The sequence below is a fragment of the Enhydra lutris genome, unplaced genomic scaffold (assembly GCF_002288905.1).
Source record: "Enhydra lutris kenyoni isolate GAN:26980312 unplaced genomic scaffold, ASM228890v2 scaffoldscaffold39, whole genome shotgun sequence".
NCBI lineage: Eukaryota > Metazoa > Chordata > Mammalia > Carnivora > Mustelidae > Enhydra > Enhydra lutris.
The window spans coordinates 17,491,432-17,515,301 of NW_019154123.1; positions in this window are offsets into that span (position 1 = coordinate 17,491,432).

Here is a 23,870-nt window from a genome sequence, read left to right on the forward strand (position 1 = left end):
TGTGTGTGTGTGTGTGTGTGTGTGTGTGTGTGTGTGTGTGTGTGTGGCTTTGAGGTGGGTATGTGTGCCCTCAGGGCTTCTAAGAGGTGCTGCAGTGACCTTCCCTCCCCCACTTCCCCACACTGCCTGGAGGAGTAACAGTGAACACTGTACAACCAAGGCAACACAGGAGGCTCTGAGTTTGAAAGAAATTCTTCCCTGCGGGTAAATGGAGACGATGTCCTGTGAGAGGAAGTCCCTTAGGATGGCCACAGCTCTGATCCTGCCTTTCCCTAATAGGGCCCAGGTTCTGCGTGCTTGCTGCTCTCAACTGGGTTGTATATAAAACATTATAATCCCTGCCTGCTTGCTTTCTTTAATTATCAACCTTCATTCTGAGATCTGTCTATGTATATGATATATGTATGATACATATGTATCATGCATTCATGGTACTTATAAAAATATGTATGTGTATATGTGTGTGTGTGGTGTGTGTATTTGTAGATATGGCCCACCTGACCACGGAGAAGTCATTTCACTCGTCAATCTTGATTGTGAAATCCCCCTTTTTCCTTTAAAGGGGTACATAACGCTGTTGGCAGAGCACTTGGTAATTCTGCTATACAGAGTAATAACACACCGGAGTTGGAAGGGAAATTCAACGTTTTTCTGGTGCAATGTTTTTCAGGCTTTGTCATTCACACACCACCTTTGTGACTTTGGGCATATCATGTACCACCTATATTATTTACTTAATATGTTTTTGTAAATCCTCTTGCTTTTTTACCTTAAATTTATTTTTAAGGGAGGGGCACCTGGGTGGTGCGTTCGGTTTGGGCTGCAGACTCTTGGTTCCAGCTCAGGTCATGATCTCAGAATCTTGACATAGAGCCAGTGTAGGCCTCTGTGCTCAGCAAGGAGTCTGCTGGAGGATTCTCTCTCTCCGTCTCCCTCTCCCCCGTCCCCCTCTCCCCCATTCCCACCTCTAAAATAAATAAATCTGTTAAAACTTTTTATTTTTAAGGGATATTTTGGAGGTGATTCTGAGGACATGGTAACATGACTGTGGCCTCCTTTTCATCCACTTCATAGTTAATTTCTCTCTTTTTCTCTCTCTCTCCCTCTTCCTTTAATAAACAGTTGTAGGGACCAATGGAAAGAATGAGAGATAGTTGCTCAACTCCACCAGTTCGTACATGAAACACAGTTCAAGAAGAGGTGGAGCCTGAGGAACTTGGACCCTGATCCGTGGCCCCTCAGAAAGGTTCACACTGGGCCAGATAGAGACACCTGGTCCCCTGTGCCTCGTCTCAGCAACTAAGAAGTTATTAAACCGGTAGGGGTTAAGTTCCCTTGTTCCTGAGGTTGGAGACTCCTTGGAATGCAGTTCAGGGAAGGATTTTTTAGATGCTTCCACAGGAGATGGGCAGCATGTCCACATCTAAGCTGCCTCATTGAGGATAGCGTCCTTTCCCCCTTTTTCCACCGGCAGAATGCCCATCCCTTAGGGTGCTCCAGCACTTGGACCGGAGCCTCAGTGAGCTGGCAGAGAGATGAAGGACAAACAGAGCGTACATCCAATGAGCTAGAACTGCTGAAAGAGACAGATGGTAACATGAATTAAAAAAAAAAATAAGCCCTACAGATATTTAAAAACAGTAAAAAGAGACTGTGGAGCTAAAAATGTGATTTCCCAACGAAACAGTTCAATTGATGAGTTGAAGGAGAAAATGATCACCACTGAGATTTAGATAAGCAGCCTGGAAAATCAAGGTCAGCAAGTAGCTTCAAGTACAGAACACAATTATAGAGATGGAAATTGGGAAAAATTGGTCTTGGAGGGCAGATCTAATGAACTAACATATGAATAACAGGACTTCCAGAAGGAGAAAAGGGAATAGATGAAAGAAATAATTAATGTCATAGAAAAAGATTGCCCTGAGCAGAAGGAAGATTTGAATCTGCAAGACTGAAAGGATTTTCTGAATTTCAGGCTGAACGAACAAGAAAGTACCTGCCTCTTTCTGAACCATAAGGATAAAAGAGGAAAATGTTATAAGATCCAGACAATTACCTCAACTTATCTGAAAAGAAAAAAGAACCGTGTTGGCATTACACTTCCCATCTAGTACTAGAAGCTACAAGCTGATGAAACAGACTCCATAGTACTGTTCCTGTTGAAGTGATTCACCTGGTGAGGACAAAGAAATATATTTAAGGCTAACCCCACCTGCTAAAAATATTCTAGAGAGGATGTTCCCCAAACGTAAATGACCCAGGAGAGAATGGAATGGAAAAGTAGATAGCACTTCCAAATTAACAAAGGGAAAAATGGAAACCAGCAAAAATAAGAAAAGACAAAGGAGAGAAGAAAATAATTATTCTCATTATTCTAGGACTCCATATTTGCAAATGCACCTACTTCCTAAACTTTTTTTTGTAACCTTAAAATCAATACCACTAAATGCCATACGTATAGGGCATACAAGGTGTACAGCCATTTTGGAAGATGGTTTGGCAGTTTCTTACAAACTAAACACACTCTTACCATATGATTCTAATTGAACTCCTCAGTATTTATCCAAACAAGCTGAAAATCTACATAAAAGCTGCACGTGGATATTTATAGTAGTTTTATTTGTAATTACCAAAACTTGGAAGCACCCACAATGTCCCTTAGTAGGTGAACGGATAAAATAAACTGAAGTACATGAAGACAATAAATACTAATCCGTGCTAAAAGGAATCATCAAGCCATGAGAAGATATGGAGGAACCTTAAAGTATATTATTAAGTGAAAGAAGTCAATGGGAAAAGGCCACATACCGTATGATTCCAACTATATGACATTCTGGAAAAGGTAAACTATGGAAATAGTAAAAGATCAGTAGATTCTAAGGGTTGGGAGTTGGGAGGGAGGGGTGAATAGGTGGAGCACAGAGCATTTTCGGGGCAGTGGAACTACTCTGTATGATGCTGTAATGGTGGATACATGTTATTACATGTTTGTCCAAACCCACAGAATGTACAGCACCACGACTGAACCCCAGTGTGAACTATGGACCTTGGGTGACAATGATGTGTCAATTTACACACATCTCTGGTAGCAAACATGGCACCCTCATGATAATGGGGGAGGCTGTGTGTGTGTAGGGAGACAAGGGATATATAAAAACTCTTTCTGGAGTGCCTGTGTGGCTTAATCAGTTAAGTGTCTGACTCTTGGTTTCAGCTCAGGTTCCGATCTCATGGGTCATGGGATCGAGCCCTGCGTGGGCTCCGTGCTCATTGGGGAGTCTGCTTGAGATTCTCTCCCTCTACCTTTCCCCACACTCACGCTCTCTTGTCTCTCTCTCTCTAAAATAAATAAAGAAAATCTTTAAAAAAAAAACCTCTTTGTATTTTTTTCCTTGGTCTTTTCTAATATTTGGAGAGGTTAATCCTGACAGGTTTACTCAAAGCACCTCCCTACCTCAAGCCCTACTTCCCCCGCCCATGTTAAAATGGGAAGCCCTTTTTCCACGAGAAAATAAAAACTGAAAGGAAGCTATATTCACCATAAATAAAAAATTAGATATAGCTAAAATAAGTAGAAGATAGCAGAAAAAAAATAATAAAATGAAGTTCTTAAATTCCAGCTTCTATCACCAGCAGAGGGCTTGGACCTGCTCAATCTGTGGTAAAGGAAGATCAAAGTCATTAGAGAAGCATTAAAAACCCCCTGGCACCAAATGGAGACCTTTTCTTTCACAGGATTAATGAACCAAAAGGTCACTGCAAAGGAAAGCGCTCTCTCAGTGCCTGCTTCCATTTCCTTTGATGCTCCCCTCTTTTGTCACCTAAAATCTCTAGCATTGGAACACCAGCCCTTGAGAAATGCAGATTTCATCTAAACCTTGTTTCTCCCATTGGAAAGCCAACCCCTGGAAAAATGGGTGCCTCGTGCAAGGTCATACGGCCGGTGGTAGTGCGTCCTTACTGTAGTACTGGGCTGGCTTTACCCGAAGCAGGATTCTCTCTAGACGCCTTGAAGAAGAAACAAAATCAGGAGATGACGTTCAGTTCTATTCTTTGCTGGTCATAGAAAATAACCCCTTGCTCTTTTCCTTTCAGTCACTTAGAAAAATAATTTCCTGTACGTGAAAATTAAAATAGATGTTCGAGGGGTAGCATGGAATATATAAAGGTCCTAGGAGGAGAAAAATCCTCAGCCAAGAAACCATTTCAAATGCTTTGTCTTGTTTCTCAGGGCAGGGAACGTATTTAAGAATAGAACTCACGGAAGCAAGGTTTTCAAATGGAAGAGAGCGGTGGCTGGTAATTATAATGTGATGGGTCATTATGGTTTTCCAGGAAGTGCCTAAATTACAGTACAGGTGTCATTTCCCTGTTGCTTCCTCCTGAGAAAAATAATGCAAGCCCCAAAATCGATGTCTGGCTGGTAGGCATTTGGAAACTGTACCCACTTTGTCCAAGGCAAGGTGGTTTTACTTCAGGGACTCGTGGCTGCCCCCTCCTTCCTTCGGCCCATGTCACCTGGCGTGAGGGGCAGCGGTCAGTGCCTTGTCCGCCTCCTCGACTGCTCTCTACAGTGAAGGTGGCACTGTTCGCCAGGCTCCTCCCTGCCGCCTCTGCGGCTCCAAGAGAGATGAAATGGCGAGAAAGTCAACACCGATGAGGTCATGGAGAATGGGCAGCCGTGAAACGGGCAGATTCTGTTTCCCCTCTCCTCTGTATAAAGGCAACCTTTCATTCCCCTGGAAAAATCCACCGTGGGCCCTCGTGAAGAAATGGTCTTCCCCAGGACTCCTGTTTACTTTAGCTCTCGCCTGGGAGGCCAGGACTGGCTGACACAAATGCCACCCTTTTTTAAGGCATACTGACCTCAAATTGGCAGAGAGGAGAAATGAGAGTTTGTGTGAGGGAGGCCCACAGGGAAGGTCCGTGGAATTTTCCTGCAGCATCTTGACTGCAACAACAGCAGCTGTTGCACACAGTTGTCTTGATGAAGGGACATTTTGACTCAGTCTAAAACCCAGCCATTAAACTTTAGGCTTAAAAAAAAATGGCCAAGTCCCCAGACATTCCTATCCTATTCCTGAGCCTCCTTGGCTGGGGTGAGGATGGGGAATGGAGTAGGCGTGATAAGATTCTGTTTTGCCAATTGATGATTTTATAAAGTGTAAGAATTTGGTGTCAGAGTGACCACCTTAAAATAGCCAACTTCTCATCTGGCCCCACTCTTGCCCCCCAGTGTGGCAGCCCTCTTGTCACATTGCCTTCTATGTTGGTTCTTGGCCCAACATGACCTCCTTGGGGCAGGCACCCTTTCTTCTGAGTCTCCAACAGTAACAGCTGCTCAGTGTGCGCTCACTTGACTAATAGAAGAAAACGTGCTTACGTTCAGCTGGGACTTTCCCACATTGCTGAAAAGCAAAGATAATGAACAAAGAAAAGATCTCTAGACCAGCGGTTTGGTTTCTTCAAACTCGTTGACCGCAATCTATAATGAAAAAAGGCATTTTAGGGGTGTGTGGGTGGCTCAGTGGATTAAGCCTCTGCCTTCAGCTCAGGTCATGATCTCAGGGTCCTGGGATCAAGCCCCGCATCAGGCTCTCTGCTCAGCAGGGAGCCTGCTTCTCCCCCACCCTGCCACCTGCTGCTCTGCCTACTTGTGATCTCTCTCTCTCTTTAAAATAAATAAATAAAATCTTTTAAAAAAAGGCATTTTATATTGCAACCCAGTCTAAGATATACTAAGACACACACACACACACACACACACACACACACACACACACACACTTGATACCCCCCAGGTGCTCTTGCCTCGGCGCTCATCCTTGCCCCCAATGTGGCCCCAGCCCTCAGCCCCGGGTTTTCTTTGAAACTCTTCAGTGAGGTGTAACTGACATATAAACTAGACATATTTAACATATACAACTCAGTGAGTCTGGGGGTAAGTTTACACCTGTGAAACCATCACCACCAAGACCATAGACGTGTCCATCACCTTCTAAAGTTTCCTTTTGCCCCTTTATTATTACTACTACTGTTGTTGTTATTACTATTATGCGTGTGGTCAGAACACTTAATGTAATAAGATCTGTCTCTTAAAAATTTTAAGCAATACAATATCGTTAGCTATAGGTACTTTGCTGTGCAGCACATCTCCAAAACTTACTTATCTTGCACACCTGACACTTTGTACCCTTTGACCATCTCCTCTCCATTTCCTCTGCCCCACCCCCCAGTCCCTGGCAACCACCATTTTATTTTCTGCTTCTATGAGTTTAACTATTTTAGATTCTACATAGAAGTGAGATCATGCAGGATTTGTCTGCCTGTGTTTGGCTTATCTCAGTTATAATAACCTCTATATTCATTGTATTAGTCAAGGTTCTTCAGAGAAGCAGAACCAACATGATATATATACATATCTCCCCACTATATCCATATATATATATCTCCTAACATGATATACATATATATGTGTGTGTATATATATATAGAGAGATAAGAGGACATTTATTATAGGAACTGACTCACGTTGTTAGGGAGGCTGAGAAGTCCCAGAGTCTGCCATCTGCAAGGCAGAAACTGGGAAAGCTGGTGGCATAATTCGGTTCAAGTCCAAAGGGCTGGGAACCAGGGGAACACTGGTGTAAGTCTGGAGAACCAGGAGCTCCCATGTCTGAGGGCAGGAGAAGGGGGATGTCGCAGCTGGAGAAGAGAGCATATTGGCCCTTCTTTCACCTTTTTTGTTCCAACTGGGTGCTCGATGGATTGATTGAATGATGCCTGCCTGCATGGGTGAGGGCTGACCTCTTTACCTAGTCTACTGAATCAAATGCTAATCTCTTCCGGAAGCACTCTCACGGGCACATCCAGAAATAATATTTTACCAGCCATCTGGGCATCCCTTAACCCAGTCATGTGGACACATAAAAGTAACCATCACATCCATACATGTAGTCCCAAATGGCAGGATTTCCTTCCTTTTTTTCCTTTTAAGGCCAAGTAATATTCCGTTGTATGTATATGCTGCATTTTCTTTACCCACTCATCAGTTATGTGTTACTTAGGTTGTTTCCATCGCTTAGCTATTATGAATCTCAGCCCCTTATTTAGCCCACAATGCCCCATGTGACAAAGGTCCTGATGAGCTGGACCTTGGACCAGAATATCCCTGCCACTACATGTGGACAATCAGGGAAGATAGAATTTGGTGCCCATATCTTCTGGATAAGGTCCAACTGTTGTGAAGGAGACACAGTTTTAGCACAGAACTAGAAGAGATTTGAGCCATCATCTACTTGAAAACTTCCTTTTTTTTAAAATTAAATTTATTTATTTAGAGAGTGAGTAGAGGGGAGGGGCAGAGGGAGAGAGAGAGAGAGAGGATCTGAGACAGACTCCTTGCTGAGCACAGAGCCTGACTCGGGGCTCGATCTCATGACCCTGAGATCATGACCTGAGCTGAAACCAAGAGTTGGATGCTTAACCAACTGAGCCACCCAGGGGCCCATTGGAGTCTTCATTTTACAGACAAGAAGGTTGAGGCTCAGGGCTTCAGGCCTCTCCCAGATCTTCACGTTCCAGCAGCATGTGCTTGCCCAACACTGCAGAACTTCTCCCAGCCCCATCTGGGCTGGCCAGGCCGCTAGCATGGGGCCCTGTCTGCGGCACTCATAGCACCCGTGGATGTCTGACCTTGGGCAAAGCTGTTAGCTTCCATGACCTCAGCATACTGAGCCATAAAAATGGGGGTAGTAATCCCCGTCAGAAACAGTTGTTATCCTGATAATTCTACTCATTGATTCATTGAACAAGCACTTATTAAGTTATGAATTACTATATGCCAAGCTCTGTTCTAGATGCTAGGAAAACAGGCAATGAATAAATAAGAAATCCAGATTCTGTCGTCATGGGACTTATGTTCTACTGGGGGAGACAGTTAATACACAAATCAGTAGGTACATATACAAGCTAATATTCAGAAGGGATAGGGCGATAAAAGATAAGGGTCGGGGAGAGATTGACTGAAGGAAAGCATTTGGTAAATTACACATCACCCAAAAACTGCCTGGGACGTAGATGTTGCTCATCAAATGCTAATTGCCTTCTCTTCTTGTCTACATTTCTCATTTCCACCTTCTCAGGCGATTCCACGCTCCCTGTTCTTCTCAGGTTGCCCATAAGCCCTCTTTGGGGGTTCCTTGCCGTGTCAAATTTCATTCAGCCATCTGCCCAGCCATGCTGTGTCGTTTTCACATCTCGCCTCTTGCAGGCCCTGTGCCGCTCAACAGTAGCAGGGACTGAGAGCAGTAATAAGTCTGGCAGAGGGAAGGCAAGGAAGGAGATGCATGCGATACAGCCATGAGGTGTTCCCCTGGGTGTCAGGGCACCTGCTTCCTTGCTGGAGCCTTGGCTCCTCCTGGACAGGGGTTTCTATTTAGAATAGAAAAGATTTTCTAAAAGTATCACACTGATTATCAAGGATCAAGTCTCTTTCCCAAATTTATTTGTAATAATGAAACTTAACAAATTTAATTTCTCTTACCCACCAAAGAGTATAAAAAGCAGTTCTAAAACATAGAGCAAAGGCAAGGAAAAGAGTATTTTATTAAAAAAATAACAATGAGAAAATAAATAACAATGAGGGACACTTGGGTGGCTCAGTTGGTTGAGTGTCTGCCTTCAACTCAGGTCAGATCCCAGGGTCCTGGGATCGAGCCCTGCATCAGGGTCCCTGCTCTGCTGGGAGGCTGCTTCTCCCTCTCCCTCTCTGCCGCTCCCCATGCTTGTGCTCTCTCTCTATCAAATAAATAAAATATTTAAAAAATTACAAGGAGAGAAAATAATGTTTTTTTCGCTTGTAAATATGTACTCTGTTTCATTGTACTCTGTCACTTAATTATGAATAGCTCCAGGTGTGAGTTGCTTGTAGTCTGTTTAGAGTTCAAGGTTGGGAATGTCTTTGATGAGTTCTGCTTTGGGTTTCAGAAGGACAGACAGCTTACGTTTTCTGGAGGAGGAGAGTCTAAACCAACCTCTCTTCTGTGGCAAAGCCTCCTTTTTTTTTTTTTTTTTCCTTCTAGAACTCGAATCTCAAGCCCCCTCTTTGGGACGGGCACCTCAGATCCATCTCTGAGCCCGTCTGGGAGCTGGCCCTGGAGGTCACAATAGAGTTGGGAGACAGGGAGTTCTCAGCGAGATCTTGCAGCCAGAAGCTCTATTGTCAGGTCCAGCTCAGCCTTTTCCCACTACTATGACCCAGACTGCATTTGTAAATGGAGGGGGCTGGCACAGATCTGCATTTCCCCCAAATGTTATCCACATACAGCAGCCCCATGAGATGCTCTGGGTACAATGGTAAGCAGAGTAAGCTTGCCAGCTGCTGATGCCTCTAGGAGCAATCTGGGAAGGCCTGCGGGGGTGCAGGTGAGGGGGCAGGTGAGCGGCGCTGCATCACTTCTGGCCTGGGCCACCTGCCCTGGCTGGGACATGAGGTCCTTCACTGCTGGGTTCCCTCAGGCAGCTTTCTGGGAAGAGCCAGCTGTGGTCTTCTAGAGGTCTGTCACATCAGAGAGGCCTGGCTATGAGCCCCATCCCACGGCTGTGAGGGTCTGAGCACCCTCTCTGACCTACGGCCTATGGTCGCATCCTGCCCCCACTGAGAGGCTCTAGCTGACTTCTCTGTGGGCTGGTGGTTAAGTGGGCAGACACGTCTGGGTGTAGAGCCACTGCCAGTCCAGCCGTGGCCGTGAGCAAGCGCGTGTTCCGTTGCCTGCTGTCTCACACAGGGTGCCTCATCCTGGCCTTTCTCACACCTTCTCCCAGTTTTTCCAGAACTCCCTGGGGGTAAGTGAGACTCACTATGAAGCTCAGACTCTACTATGGAGGGGCGGGCCTGCCTCTCCCCGTGGGGCCCCCTGTCAGGGTCACTGGCAAGGACATCTCCTGGCTTCCAGAACTGGAAGAGGGGCAGGACTGTTGGAGCAGTTAGAATTCATCTTTGGTTCCCTTCCTTCTCCTTCTGGTTCCCCTCAAATCTACGGTTTTCTCCTTCCAGAAAGAGGTGACAAATGAACCAGCCTTGGTGAAGTAAGGACAGCGCACCAAGCTCCCTGAGACTGAGACAGTGGTGGTGAAGGTCAGTCAGGGAGGGACCGTGACCTCAGCCTGAGCATGTGCAGTGTCGGGGGGCCTGGGAGCCCATCTGGCATGGTCTGTAGGAGACGGCGGGAAGTCTGGCTGGGGTGTAGACTGAGTCATCTCGGCACGGCAGAGTCCCGGGTAGTCACGCCTGTGAGTGATGAGCACCTTGAGGAAAGACAACGTCACAGACGTGTCTGGAAGGTGAATCAGGGAGCCGCAGAATAGAGGTCTCTGCATTCCCGGGGGCGGCTTCCTTTTACTGCCTAGTTCTGATAGGTTTTCTCCCCCGAGTGACCTCAAAGGAATGATAGCTTTGCAATTGACGTTTCTGTGGCAAAATGAGTTAGTGTGTCTCAGAGCTCCGAAGGGTGGAAACCATGGGGTTTCAGAGGCCGACAGCCCTTCTCTTTTTACCTCCTTCCCTTCCTGTGTTCCCTTCCTTCCTCCTCCCTCCCTCCCTCCTGTCCATCCTTCTTCCTGTCCATCCTTTTTTCCTCCCTCCCTTCTTTCCCTCTTCCCCTCCTGCCTTCCTCCCAGAATGTCTATATTCATCTCACAAATATTTATTAGACAACTACTATGTAGCGGGGACTGGGGACACAGTGGTGAATGAGACACAGATGGTCTGTGCTGTCATACATGGTGTAGTCTCGGGTGGCAGAAGAACAGCAAACAATCACAAATGATTCCCTGAGATTTGAGCCTAGTCCAGGGAATCTGAATGCACCTAACAGAGGTCTTGGCTGGACCTGGAGGGCCAGGGAGGCCTTCCTTGAGACACTGCAGTTAGGATGAGACAGGGAGGATGGGAGGTTTACCAGGGAAGAGCATCCAAGCAGAGGGAATGGAGGAAGTGGAGAGCTCAATGACTTGGAGGAACAGGGTATTAAGTGTGGCCTGAGTGGGAAGGGATTGAAGGGCTGAGCCAGGATTCAGCTCAGCCAGAACCTGGGAGGCTGTGTTGAGGATCCGGGGCCCTCCTTAGGCAGAGATGGGTGAGGACTGGTCCCCATGGGCCTTGCAGGGGACCTGTGAGAGTCTGCTCATGGAGTGTCTGATCCCCCACCATCAGTCACACCACATAAGGACCACGTATCCTACTCTAGGAGGCTGGTTTCTAGGGATCATCCCACCCAGACCCACCATGGGGGACTGTGGGCAGGTGCTTTCGGTTCCCTCTGCTGTTTCTAACAGTAGGATGAACAGTAGTAGTGGCTGCTGGGGAGTCTTTTCCTCTTTTACATGGATAGTCCAGACCCAGAGGGAGGCTGCTGACTGGCCCCCCTCCAAGCCAGAAAACCCTGAGATCACAGTAACATAGCAGCCTGTTCATTGTGACATGGCACCTTATGCTAGGGATGGGAAAATCCCAATGAAGAATGAAGAAGTTCACAGATACCTTGATATATAGTAGAAGGAGTCAGGCTTTGGGGACAGAAAGACTTGGATGTAAATTCTGGGTCTGCCACTAGCTGTGTGGCCTTGGACAAATCACTTAGCCTCTCTGAGCCTCATGTGCTCACCTGTAACTAGGAGACAATTGCAATAAGCTACCTTCATCCTGTTGTATGAGGATTACTATGGTAGTTGTACGATGTTCAGCACAGCCCAAGTTGCCCTTCAGTATCTGGCCGGGGTAGGAAGAGTTTAAACCTTCTTAGACAGGTGGCTTTTCACTTGTATTCTGAAAAAGGAGAAGCCTCCTCTGCCATCAATACTCTTACCAGTCCTTTGTGAGCCAAGCTGTCACTGCTAGGACATCCTGCCTTTTGTTTTTCTGCATGGCAGCTGGACCCCGTCTCCCGTGGTCTGCCTGAAGCTGAGCCTGGCAGTATCAGGGCAGAGAGAGAAGTACCCAGACCCCTCACCACTTGTAGGCCCTCTCCCCTTGTTCCCACGAGAGAGCTGAAACAGCAGGTCAGCTGCCTGGGCTAAATCACGTCCCACACAGGCACAGTTTTCCCCTTTCCCAGCACCATTCTTGGGCTACACACCAAGGCCTATCAGACCAGGCATGAACCCTTTTCAGGACCAGGGAAGGAGAGACCAACCGGGTTTCTTGGGCTACACACACACACACACACCCAAACACACACATAAGGCATAATTATGTAACACACATACACAGCTGCATACAGTGACCTCAAGCCCAGAGACACCTAGATAATTGAGCACATGATACTGTCATTTAACTTTTCCATTGGGTCTCTTATCTGAAAACAAGGATGATGATAAAAGGGTAATGCTGTCAGATTGTCACAATTACATGTAAGGAACGTGAAACACTGCCTGCACCAGAGTGAGCACTTGGCTTTTGCTAGCTATGATTTATTACAGCTGGAAATCCTCATGGGACACAGACAGATATGGGACCACAGGTATGCTCAGACCCCGCAGGATCAGATGCCACGTCCGTCCACAGACAGAACGTGTAGGGGCCCATCGAAGGGGAGCCCACCGGTAGCCCACGTGGTAGGGCTCACAAGGTTTGGCCTCTGGCTCATTTAGGCCTGATCGATTTCAGCTTCACTGCACCCAAGGGAATGAAATTGCTCTGTAGATTCAAATGAACAGGGTTTTGAGATGGAACATGGAGGGAGGGTGTGTGGAGAGGCAGGAAGCTGGGCCTAAGAGGTCAAAACCTCTTCTAAAGAGGGCAGATAGTGTCTTTTAAGCTGTCTGATGGCTGGGCCTGCAGTGTAGACCCCACGCATCTCTGACTCTTCAGTGTAAGGTGTTTTGCCAACAGCAAAACACCAGGCATGACAGGTATTTGGAGATGATCAAAGAAAGGGGGCTGCTTATCATATCTGAGTTAAGGTGCCACTGGCTACACTCAGAGGCAAGAGAGAAGAGACGTGGAATTCAGTGGGAGCAGGAATTAGAGCCAGCAGACCAGGAGAGAGGGAAGAGACCCCAGGCCACTGGAAGATACCATCAAAAGATGGGTGTTGGCACCGTTAACGATGACTGGGGGCGCAGGACCGTCCAGGTGGCCAACTTCTGGAAGACAAGCTGCAGAAATCTGAGCACTTATGTCCAGCTCTCTTTAAAACAATGTCCCCACCTGCTAAGGGAGGCTGGAAGGAGGGGCGTGGGAATTGTGTGGGTTTAGTGAGGGAAGGCTGGGTGAAAAGTGGGCGCGGGGCAGAGGAAAAGCTGCATTGTGGTCAACTTGAAGGCACTATGGGATATATCTTGAGGGAAGTCCTCTAGGAACTTTCTCTGCAATTCACCAAGACATTTCCTATGACTGCACACTGATTATATATTTTTTAAATTTTATTTATTTATTTGACAGAGAGAGAGATCACAAGTAGGTGGAGACGCAGGCAGAGAGAGAGAGAGGAGGAAGCAAAGCAGGCTCCCTGCTGAGTAGAGAGCCCGAGGCAGGGCTCAGTCCCAGGGCCTTGAGATCATGACCCTGCCGAAGGCAGAGGCTTAACCCACTGAGCCACCCAGGTGCCCCCGCACACTGATTATATTTAAGAGGAGTCTGTGAGCAGCCCTCAGTGATTAGTCCCTATCACCTTTCTTTCAAGGAGGAAGCTACCTCTTCACTCCATGATTGACACACAAGGAGTCTGGATGGCAGTGGAATTTAAGGAGGAGATCGATTGCTTTTGAAGAAAAGGTGGCCATCTGGATGTGTGCAGGTGCAAGGAAGCCGGGCTGCAAGGTGGCAGATGGTTTGGTCCTCTGAAGACAAATTAGGGAACCCACATGATGACAGATGGGCAGATGCTGGGTCATTGTGAAAGGGGTTTGCCCAGGTGAAACAGATTTTTTTGTTCTATTTAAATTTGACCCAAGCAGAAGGATTTCATCGCTATTTATTAACTGCCTTTCAAACTTAGCCCACAAACACAGTTGGAATCTCTTTGCGGCAGATTAACTTAGTATTTATCTCAAGCAACAAAAAGAAGAGAAAAGAGAGGCCAGGCAGATCTGTCATCCCTTACCTGCAATTCCAAAAAGTAAAAGAGCTCTGAAAATTCTAATTATTTTTTTTCTAATTTTTTTTATGATCTTATTTTTTAAGTAATCTCTACACCAAGTGTGGGGCTTGAACTTAAAAACCTGAGATCGATAGTTGCATGTTCTACCAATTGATCCAACCAGCCAGTCCTGGAAGCTTTAAGTTTTTAAAAAACTCACGTGGCAGCACAACCTGGCCTGAGTTGACCTGAAGCTCTTTGTCGTCTTTATCCCATGGAGCGGAAACTTTTTGATGGAGAAATATTGAGGTAATTGACTCTTGAGTATTACCTCCAGACTCCACTGAGTTTTACACAATGTGGATAATGTGCACTAGATTACCTAAATTTAGATTATTTATCTAAAATCCAAAAAGTTTTGGATTCTGAAACCCACTGGGTCACCAGGGTTTATAGATGGGTCCTGCCCACCTCCAGGGACAACTGAGAATGAATGTTCTGTTCGGAAGGCTGCCCGGGCGGTGTCTCTGCCTGGGCTGCATGGCTGTAAGTGAGAGAGCCAGAGAGGCTCCAAGGGAAAGCTCCAGCTCTTTTTATGGGTACAACTTGGGTGGAGGAAACTGGGGTACGTCTGGGGAGGGGGGAACTAAGGGGTATGCCTGGGCAGGGGTGGAGCTGGGATATGCCTGGGGAGGGGGGAGACCGGGGTAAGCCTGGGGGGGGGGGGGGGGGGAAGGGCATGCTGGGCAGGAGGAGACTGGGGTACATCTGGGGAGGGAGCATGGGGAGTATACATGTCCAGGTTGGTTGCACTGGACTTAGGATGTGAACTGAATGAAGAGGAAGAGAAACCCTTAGGAAAACCATTCTCCTGGATGAAATGATACTTTAAAATAGAGCCAATAATGAAAACATTTTTGATGGCAAGATTTGTAAAGGACCCATTCAATTAGGCCCACCTGCAAAGCCACACCCCCCCTTTTCAAAACACATTTCAGAAACCTGGGGTGTGACTTTACTGTCAGTTGACTCACTTTTCTGGTCTCCATCAGGCAGGTCCCTGTCCCGTAGCTCCTGCGGGGTCTCTTGAAGGGGACCAATGAAGAGGAGGGCTGAGGTGAGAGGAAACGGGGTTGGGAGGACGAAGGAAGGAGGTTCTTCGGTGCCCATTCTCCCTGAGGCACTGGGAGCTTCCCTAGACAAAGCTGCAGCTGTGGCACCCGGAAGTGTTGGATGAAGTATCAGGTAAGAGAAGGGATGGTTGCCAAGGAGGGGCAAAGTCAGGAGCCCTGCTGGCTCAGAGCCTCAGAGCGGCTGATGGGCTAGGCTAAGTGAGCCAATACACAGACACATGCCCACCGAGTAATAAAGGAGCAAACGTGTCTGGGGCAATTTTAAAAATTGCTTCATTTAAAAAGAAATGCAGAGAACCCTAGGTGACTTGCATCTTTAATAATGGTTTTGCCACGGATACAGAGGTGGATTTTTAGTGATTTTTGTTGATGTTACGGACAATAGAAGACTTTCAGTGAGGCTCTGATGGGGAATTCTGTGGGGGCCACCGTGAACATTCATTTACAAGCACTCCTTGTAACAAAAAATGCAGGAGCTGGCCACGCTAGGTGTCCCACATCGGACAGCTCCTGTTAGGGAGGCGAGGCTAAGACCAGGTTGGGGACCGGGAGTCCTCTTCACTGATGCAAAGAACTTCCAAAAGGAGAAGGAATCAGAACTGGGAGCAATGGATGGAGTCCCCATAGTCACCTTTTGTCTGACTCCATTGAAGAAATAATGCCACCCAATGCTAGAATGGGCTATGGGGGAAGAGGCGGGGGAGGGGATGGTTTCCCTCATCCCTGGAGAGGCTTCAGCTGAGGCTGGCCATGCCTTGACAGGCATGCTGAAAGGGGGCTCATGCAGCAGATGGGGGTGCAAAACAGACAAGTGATTCTCCTCAGGAAAGGTGGAGGGGGGAGATTCCAAATCAGAGGGTGGAGGGGGCAGAAAATTGTCTTCTGGAGCCACTGCCCTGTCCCTCCTCCAAATCTCAGACCCAGTGTAGCTGAAGCCAGTGGGCAAGCCTGTGCCTCCAGCTTGCCTCCCCTTAACCTCCAGGTTGAGGACTGATGCTGCCACCTGGGGTACTGGGAGCAACAACAAATCCTGGGGTAACTGTCATGGACTAGAGAAATATTGAGCCAGAGCTTTCTACCAGGGTTTCAGCCTGGAAACGCAAGCTGAGCTCACGTTCGCAAAAAAGGGGACTTTCCAAGGTGGCTGTTCTTCTCCTTGAGATCAGGACCCCCAAACCTCCTGAGACCACCTTAACCTGGTTATGGGGCTACTTCTGATCTGTAGGTGATAGAATACAAAAGACTGTGGTGTCAGCAAGTATTCAAAACGAGGAGAAATGTGGAACTATCTCATTTATGTCTGTCTCTCCCCCACTGTGGCCATGCCCAACACAACCCAGCAGAACTTTCTGCCATGAGGGAAATGTTCTCTGTGGTCCCGTACGATAGCCATGAGCTACAGGGAGCTATTAAGCACTTGCCGTGTGACCAGTGTGAATAAGGAAATGAATTCTTTATTTTATTTAATTTTTGCTGAAGTTATATAGCCACATGTAGCTAAAGCCCACTATATTGTCCAGCATAGTACTAGACTATTCTTTGAGAGCTCTAACTGTATTTAAAAAAAATCTTTGTATCTCCAGCTCCTTTTTGTAATGCCCACAAGCAGAGATTCCATGAATAAGCAACAGCGGAAGGTGCGGAAGTTCTGGGAAGTTTCTAGAGAGGGTGTGGCTGAAATCTGAACGTGAAAGGGTTCTTTTTAGTAGCTTGATGAAGACAGAAAGTCACAGGGGATTGTTGGCTGGTTCGTCTGCAGTTTTGTTCTCCTCAGTGGCCTTGGGAATTCCTGCCATTTTAACCCCAGTTCGATGCCTTTTGACAAATGTACACAAATGTGTAACCACCACCAAATTCAAGATACAAAAGATTTTCATCACCACAGAAAGCCCCCCTGTACCCAGAGTTGGTTTCATAGGTGTGCAAGCAGTGTGCTCACACGGGGGCTCGTGCTCAGGGGGGCCCCACACTTGCTTGATGGCTCTGTGGCCACTGCCTTGAAATTCCTAACTTTTTGAACAAGGGGCTCCCTGTTTCCATTTTGCACTGGGCCCTGAAAATTCTGTAACGTGTTCTGCCAGTACACCTTTTGACCATCCCAACCCCAGGCAACCACTGATCTGCTTTGTTGATGTAGGTCAGATTCGTCTTTCTTAGAGTTTCCTATAAAATGGACTTGTAAAGTATGTACTCCTTCAAGTGTGATTTCTCCTAGAATGATGCTCTTGAGATTGTGTGTGTGTGTGTGTGTGTGTGTGTGTGTGTGTGTGTGTGGTTAGTAATAGTTCGTCCCTTTTTTATTATTGAGTAATATTCTATTATGTGGCTATACCACAAAAATTTATCTATTCATTTGTTGATGGACAGTTAGGTTGTTTACAGTATTTGTCTATTGTGAACAAAGATGTTATAAACTTGTGTGTGCAAGTTCGTTGTATGGACATAGATTTTCATTTCTCTTGGGGGAATACCTGGGGATGGGATAGCTGGGTTGTAGGATAAGTGCATGACTAACTTTCAGAAACTCTCAAATTGTTTCCTAGACTGCTTGTGCTACTAAACACTCCTACCAGCAATGTATGATCCCAGACGCACCACAATTTTGTTAATGCCTTGTATTGTCCATCTTCATAATTTGAGTCATTCAAAGGGTAGGCTATAGAGTAGGCTGCTTATGGTTTTACTCTGCATTTCCTGGGCATAATGATGCTGAGCCTCATTTCATGGGTTAAAAGCCCATACCTTCTTTTGTGGTTTCTGTCCAAGCGTTTGCCCATATTTGTTTGTTTCCTTATTATTGAGTATTAAAATAGATTCTGGATATAGGTCCTTGGTCAGATGTGTACATTAATCAGACATATTTTCTCCCATTCTGTGGATTGGCTTGCCATTTTCTTGACAGTGTCTTTAAAAAATAGAAGTATTTTTAACTTTGGTGAAGTCTAATTTAATATCTTTATCTTTTATGGTTTGTACTTTCGGTATCCCGTCTCAGAAATTTCACCTACCCCAAGTTTACAAAAATTTACTCTTTAAGTTTTCTTTTAGAAGTTTTGTAGTTATTCTTTATCTTTAGGTCAATGATGCATTTTGAGTTAGTTTTTGTGTATCATATGAGATAAGAGTAAAGATTCTTTTGCCCACCCTCCCTCTCTCCCTCCTTCCCTTCCTTCCTTTCTTTCTTCCACTTTCTCTCTTTCCTTATCATATCCAATTGTTCCAGCACCATTTTCCCCCAAAATTTCTCTTCCACCATTGAATTCCTTTTCACTTCTGTCAAAAAACAATGGCCACATGTGCATGCGTTCATTTCTGGATTCTGTTTTGTCCCACAGATTTATATATTCTGTCCTTATGCTACTATCACCTTGCCTTGATAAATTATAGTATTTAGTAAGTTTTGGAAATCAGGTAGCAAAAGTACTCCAAATTTGTTGTTTATAAAAATTATCTTAACATTTTAGGTCCTTTGCAGTCCCATATAAATTATAGAACACATTGACTGTATAGATCAATCCAGGGAGAATTGATTTCTTAAGAAGACTCAGGTCTTCCAAATCATGTGCTCCCTTTCCATTTATTTATCTTCTTTAATTTTTGTCAGTAATGTTATGTAGTTCTCAGTGCACAAGTATTGTACATTTTGGGGACTACATTTATCCCTAAATAGATAATGCTTTTTTGATGCTATTGTAAATGGTATGATACATTTTTTTCTAATTGTTTATTGCTGCTATATAGAAATACATTTGATTTTTGTATATTGACTTGTGAATTGTATGATGTAAAACTTATTACTTTAGGATCATTTTGTAGACTCACAATCGGGTCATCAGAGAATAAATTCAGTTTTACTTAAAAAATTTTTTAATGAATTTTGTATTGTGGTAAAATATATATAACATATAACATAAAATTTACCATTTTATTTATTATTAAGTGTGCATTTCTGTGGCATTAAGTACATTCACATTGTTGTGCAATGTAACTACCATCCATCTCCAGAACTTTTCTATCTAACGCAACTGAAACTCTATATGCATTAAACGATATAGCATTACTTACTTTTCAATCTATCTGCCTTTTATTTGTGTTGTCACTGGCTAGGCCCTCCCATACAATGCCGGACAGAAACGGTGAGAACTGACATTTTTGTCTTGTCCCTAATCTTAGGTAGAAAGCAGTCTATCTTTTACCACTAGATATGGAATTAGCTGTAGGTTTTTCATCGATGTCATTTACATGTGCGGGGTTCCTCTCTGTTCCTAGTTCGTTGAGTGTTTCTACCACAAATATATGTGGAATTTTGTCATATGTTTTTGTTTGCTTTTTTGTCCATTTTCTCATTTCCTGAGATGATCATATAGTTTTTCTCTTTTATGCTGTTGGAATGGCTAATTGTATTGGTTGATTTTGGGGGGAGGGGCACAGGAAGAGGGAGCAAGGGTAGGGGGAAAGAATCTCAAGCAGACTCCCTGCTGAGTGTAGAGCCCGACAAGGGGCTCTGTCTCAGGACCCTTCGACCATGACCTGAGCTGAAACCTAGTCAGATGTTCAACTAATGGTGCCACCCAGGTGCCCCTGTTGATTTTCTTTTCTTTCTTCTGTCTTTTTATTAAAAAAAATTTTTTTAATTCATTTTTTTGACAGATCACAAGTAGGCAGAGAGGCAGGCAGAGAGAGAGAGAGGAAGCAGGCTCCCTGCGGAACAGAGAGCCGGACACGGGTCTCGATCCCAGGACCCTGAGATCACAACCTGAGCTGAAGGCAGAGGCTCAACCCACTGAGCCACCCAGGCGCCCTATTTAAAAAATTTTTTTAAAAGATTTTATTTATTTACCTGACAGAGAGAGAGCACAAGCAGGGGGAGAGGCAGGCAGAGGGAGAGGGAGAAGCGGGCTCCCTGCTTCCGGGTGTGGGCCCAGGACCCCAGGATCATGCCCTGAGCCAAAGGCAGGCACCTAACCGACTGAGCCACCCAAGGCCCCTGGTTCATTTTCAAACACCAACTTTCCATTCTTGGGAGAAACACTACTTATTCATAGTTCATTATCCCTTTTAAATATTGCTGAACTCTTTGCTACCATTTTGTTGGAGACTTTTTGTGTCTCTCTTTATGACAGATAGTGGCCTGTAGTTTTCTTTTCTTATAATCTTGTACCTTTGCTGGGTTTTGGTAACAAGGTTACACTGCCCTCATAAAACAAGTTGGGAAATGTTCTTTAGCCTCTTTTATGAAAGAATTTATGTAGTACTAGTATTATCTCTAAGATGTTCAAAAGAATTCATCAGTGATGCCATTGACAACTGGATTTTTCCTTATGGGAGAAGTTTATTTACAAATTCAATCTCTTTAGTAAGCATATGGTTATTCAGATGTTTTATTTCTTCTTTTTTGGTTTCGGTAAATTGCATTTTTCAAATAATTTGTCCATTTCATTTACGTTCTCAAATGTATTGGTATAGAGTTGTTCATGGTACTCCCTTTTATCCTTTTTTAAAGATTTTTATTTATTTATTAGACAGACAGAGATCACAATAGGCAGAGAGGCAGGCAGAGAGAGAGGAGGAAGCAGGCTCCCTGCTGAGCAGAGAGCCTGATGCAGGGCTCGATCCCAGGACCCTGGGATCATGACCTGAGCCGAAGGCAGAGGCTTTAACCCACTGAGCCACCCAGGCGCCCCCTCCCTTTTATCCTTTGACTATCTATAGTGTCTGTAATGATGTGCCCTCTTGTACTCCTGATACTGGCAATTTGTGTCTTTTCTCTTTTCTTCTTGATCATTCAAGCTGATCAGTCTAGCTAACAGTTCATCAATTTTATTGATCTCTTAAAAACCTAGAGTTTTATTTTTTAATTTATGCTCTTATTGTTGTCCATTTTTACTGATCTCTACTCTTTTTACTTTGGGTTTAATTTGATCTTCATTTTTAGTTTTTTAAAGGAGAAGCTTGGATAATTGATTTTAGGTGTTCCTCTTTCTTTCTCTCTCTCTCTCTCTCTCTTTCTTTCTTTCTTTCTTTCTTTCTTTCTTTCTTTCTTTCTTTCTTTCTTTCTTAGCAGAGAGCCTGATGCAGGGCTCGATCCCAGGACCCTGGGATCATGACCTGAGCCGAAGGCAGAGGCTTTAACCCACTGAGCCACCCAGGCGCCCCCTCCCTTTTATCCTTTGACTATCTATAGTGTCTGTAATGATGTGCCCTCTTGTACTCCTGATACTGGCAATTTGTGTCTTTTCTCTTTTCTTCTTGATCATTCAAGCTGATCAGTCTAGCTAACAGTTCATCAATTTTATTGATCTCTTAAAAACCTAGAGTTTTATTTTTTAATTTATGCTCTTATTGTTGTCCATTTTTACTGATCTCTACTCTTTTTACTTTGGGTTTAATTTGATCTTCATTTTTAGTTTTTTAAAGGAGAAGCTTGGATAATTGATTTTAGGTGTTCCTCTTTCTTTCTCTCTCTCTCTCTCTCTTTCTTTCTTTCTTTCTTTCTTTCTTTCTTTCTTTCTTTCTTTCTTTCTTTCTTTCTTAACTTTCAGTAGGCTCCATGCCATGGAGACCAATGTGGGGCTTGAACTCATGACCCTGAGATCAAGACCTGAGCTGAAATCAAGATTCAGACACTTAACGGACTTAACTGACTGGGCCACCCAGATGCCCCTAGACCTTTTTTATTTCTAATATAAACATGTGGGGTGCCTGGGTGGCTCAGTGGGTTAAAGCCTCTGCCTTCGGTTCAGGTCATGATCCCAGGGTCCTGGGATCGGTCCTGGGATCGAGCCGTGCATCGGGCTCTCTGCTCAGCAGGAAGCCTGCTTCTTCCTCTCTCTCTGCCAGCCTCTCTGCCTACTTGTGATCTCTGTCTGTCAAATAAACAAATCAAATCTTTAATATAAACATGTAAAGGTATTAAGTACTGCTCTAGCTGCATTGTACAAATTTTGATATGTTTTGTATTCATTTTCATCCCCTTCAAAATATTGTCACGATTTCTTCTTTGATCCATAGATTATTAAGAAGTTTTTTCTTGAATTTTCAAATATTTGGGGATTTTTTTCCCTAGCTATCTTTTTGTTGTTGCCTTCTAATTTAATTTTTAGTGGGCAGAGAATATATAATTCAATATTTTTATATACTGATACTTGTTTTATGGCTCAGAATATGGTCTATCTTGATCACTGTTCCATATGAATTTGAAAAGAATATGTGTTCTGCTGTTTTTGGTGTTCTATAAATGTTCATAAGATCATGTTGGTTGATTATTGTTTAAATCTATATACTAGCTGGTTTTCTGTCTACTACAAATTAATGAGAGGAGTGTTGATATATCCAACTATAATTGTGGATAAGGTCTATTTCTCTTTCTACTTCCTTTGTTTTATGTTTCATGCATTTTGAAGTTTTGTTGTTAGGTATATAAGTGTCTAGGATTGTTATGTCCTCTTGATGAATTGATTCTTTTATCACTATGAAATATTCCTCTTGATCTTTAGTAATACTCTTTTAATGAAAGTCTACTTCATCTAATATTAGTATAACTGTGTTAACCTTCTTATAATTAGTGTTCATGTGGTATATAATTTTCTATAAAAGATCTTTTTACTTTTAACTTTTCTGTATCTTTTTTTAAAAAAAGATTTTATTTATTTATTTGACACAGAGAGAGAAAAAAAGAGAGAGAGAGCGAGCAAGTATGAGCAGAGGGAGGGGCAGGCAAAGGGAGAGGGAGAAACAGGCTCCTCACTGAGCAGAGAACCTGATGTGAGGCTTAATCACAGAACCCTGAGATTATGACTTGAGCAAAAGGCAGTCTCTTAATCAACTGAGCCACTCAGGTGCCCCTACTTTTTTTTGTCTTTATGATTAAAGTGGGGTCCTTTAAAACAGCATATATTTGGGTCTGTTTGTTGTTTTAATTGAGCTGTACTTTGATTTAAATCTACTTTTAGTTTTTAGCTATATGCCTTTGTTTTTTTTTTTTAATAAAGTAACAAGAGGTTTAAAATGTATGTAAACATTTAAATAATATTACATCACTTCAAATATAATATAGAACTTTACAACAACAAATAATCCTTCATTCTATTATTATAATACATTTTACTTCTGTTATAAATCCCCTAATTTATTATTTTTTTTCTTTCAACCGTTATCTTTTAAATACATTTTTTAAAAGATTTTATTTATTTATTTGACAGACAGAGATCATAAGTAGGCAGAGAGGCAGGTAGAGGGAGAGGAGAAAGCAGACTCCCCGCTGAGCCAAGAGCCCGATGCAGGGCTCCATCCCAGGACCCTGGGATCATGACCCGAGCTGAGGGCAGAGGCTTAACCCACTGAGCCACCCAGGCGCCATTTTAAATACATTTTTAAAGGAAAAAAAACTTACATTTTTATCCACTTATATAGTAAATTCCCTTATGTAAGTGCAAGATTTCATCAGAGTCTTTTTTCTTCAGCCTGAAAAACTTCTATTTATATTTATAAAAATTTCCCATTTGTATTTGTAAGAAATATTATTTTGTAGAATATGTCTGTTTATAATGAATTCTTTCAGTTTTTGTTGTCTGAAAATATCTTTACTTCATTTCCAGTTTTGAAGCACATTCCCTTCTTATAGAATTCTAGATTGATATGTATTTCCTTTCAGCAT